The sequence below is a fragment of the Penaeus vannamei genome, chromosome 14 (genome assembly GCF_042767895.1).
Source record: "Penaeus vannamei isolate JL-2024 chromosome 14, ASM4276789v1, whole genome shotgun sequence".
NCBI classification, from domain to species: domain Eukaryota; kingdom Metazoa; phylum Arthropoda; class Malacostraca; order Decapoda; family Penaeidae; genus Penaeus; species Penaeus vannamei.
The window spans coordinates 1,925,827-1,928,326 of NC_091562.1; the positions used below are offsets into that span (position 1 = coordinate 1,925,827).

At 33.3% G+C, this 2,500-nt stretch overlaps 1 protein-coding gene across 1 annotated transcript in view; it reads left to right on the forward strand.

Moving 5' to 3' along the window:
- The window catches only part of LOC113803830 (uncharacterized), a gene marked incomplete in the record, with an annotated part of 518,353 nt that overhangs the window by 357,636 nt on the left and 158,217 nt on the right, over positions 1 to 2,500 (forward strand).

The window sequence follows — 2,500 nt, forward strand, 5'->3', positions numbered from 1 at the left end:
CCCGGCAACTTGTACATCCGATATTATACTCTTCATATATTTTTTCTGTACATAAATTTACGCATATTAGCAGTGATAAACCGTAGCAATGCCATTCGAAGGTTCCGTTATTGATGCTCATTTCCAAATGCAATCTAATATACAAACTAATATGTTTTGCTAAAGTTGTTACATTTAATTGGCAGAGGGAAACCTTTTGGCAGCAGAAACTCTATTTACTCAGAGATGGGTGTCGAACAACGTTAATTAGGAGACGGATGTAACAAGCATGTTTGACATGTGTCCGCAGGGAGAAATTATATATATAAATACATGCTTATCTTCCTAACTGCATATTTTACTAATGGTTCTTCTGTTCCAAGACATGTGTCATTTCTGAAAATTAATTCTCAGAAAGGATTTGTTTAAAGTAAAATTTCGTCGGAAATTGTATGAAGAGAGGTTCAGGGTTTTGGATCATCAAATAAACTGTTTTTAAAGTGATATTTTATCTTTTCAACATTTAAAATCAGTTAGATACTAGTTAAACCCAGCGTCTTTCTTCTTTTTCGTCTCATTTTACTGTAGTTTTGTCTCATTCGCTATAATCTGGTTCAGGCAAGACATTTTCTAATGCCTCTTTCTTGACTAATGATCGCAGATTTGTCTTTTCACTCGAATTGTTCGCTCAGATCTCCACAACTCGCACTCCCCGTAACAGCCACTTTGATATTCGCAACTCGCCTTTCCCTTAATCGACCTGCCAGATATTCGTACTTCGCACTCTTCTTAAAACGCCCACTCAGGTATCTGTTGTTCGCACTCTTCGTAAAGCATTCATTCGGAATATTCTCAATTCTTACTCCTTTAATGTCGTGGTCCCCATTCAGAATACTCCCCATTCACACCTTCCATTTAAATAAGTTCGCTTTCCGTTTTGACCTGGTCATGATTTGGAGATGATTAATGTAATTATTCCCCCTCTCTTTCACCGAAAAAAATCTTGATTATTCACTTTAATCAAGGTGAATTTAAATAAAGTGTTGATTTACGTTTTTGTTAATGTAAATAGGCTAAATGAAAGGGATCAAAGGATATGAAGATCTTTAATGGGGATGGGGAGAGAGAGAGGGGGGAGGGAGAGGGAGGACGGAGCTAGAGAGGGAGAGGGGGAAAGGGGGAAGTGTGTGTGTGTGTGTGTGAGAAAGAGAGAGAGGGGGGGGGAGGGGGGGAGAGAGAGATTCTTGGCAAATAGGTGGAAAGGGGAGGAAGGAGATAGAGAGAGAAGGAGAAAGAGAAACAAAGAGAGAGAGAAGGAGAAAGAGAAGCAAAGAGAGAGAGATTCTGAGCGAGTAAGGCGAAAATAGGAAAAGCTATGAATTCTTAAAAGATGTAATTTACCGCGATTGTAATTTATATTTTGTTTTCCGTTTTCCTCGACTGCAAAGAGATATTACATTTTGGAAGAGACTTGTGCATTTACACAGTAAATCTGGCCGGCGGGAGTATACATTATGTAAACAAGTGACATCAACCGTAAATAGTTGACAATGACACACTGACATCTTTGGTATTTATGTAGCCCTTGGTCTTGAATTATCTCTGCATATGAATGAAAATAGGATGATTTATACTCTTTCAAAGCTATTCATAGGCGAGAAACTCGTGAGTATGTGTATATATATATATATATATATATATATATATATATATATATATATATATATATATATATATATGTGTGTGTGTGTGTGTTTGTGTGTGTGTGTGTGTGTGTGTGTGTGTGTGTGTGTGTGTGTGTGTGTGTGTGTGTGTGTGTGTGTGTGTGTGTGTGTGTGTGTGTGTACACACACACAAATATATAAAAATATATACATACATACATACGTACATATATGTATGTATATATATATATATAAATATATATATATAATATATATATATAATATATATATATATATATATAAAAATATAAATACATATATAAATATACATACATACAAATACATACATACGTACACATACATACATACATACATACATACATACATACATACAGACAGACAGACAGACAGACAGACAGACAGACAGACAGACATACACATACATATAAATAAATATAAATGAATATAAATAAATATGAATCCATATAAATAAATATAAATACATATAAATACATATATACATATATACATATATACATATATACATATATACATATATACATATATATATATATATATATATATATATATATATATATATATATATATACATATATATAATGATAAAGTACTGGTCATAAGCGGGTGGCAGTCAGTTGTAATAAATGGTTACAAATATACGAATGTACAAATTTCTTATGGAGAGAGACAAAATTTAAATGAAGCCGAGAGACACGCCTCTGTGGGCCACTGAAGTATATTTTTTCCCACAACGAGACAAAATCTCCGATACCAAATCCCAATAATTTGACATAAATTGTAATATATAGATATTTATATTCATGTAATAAACCACT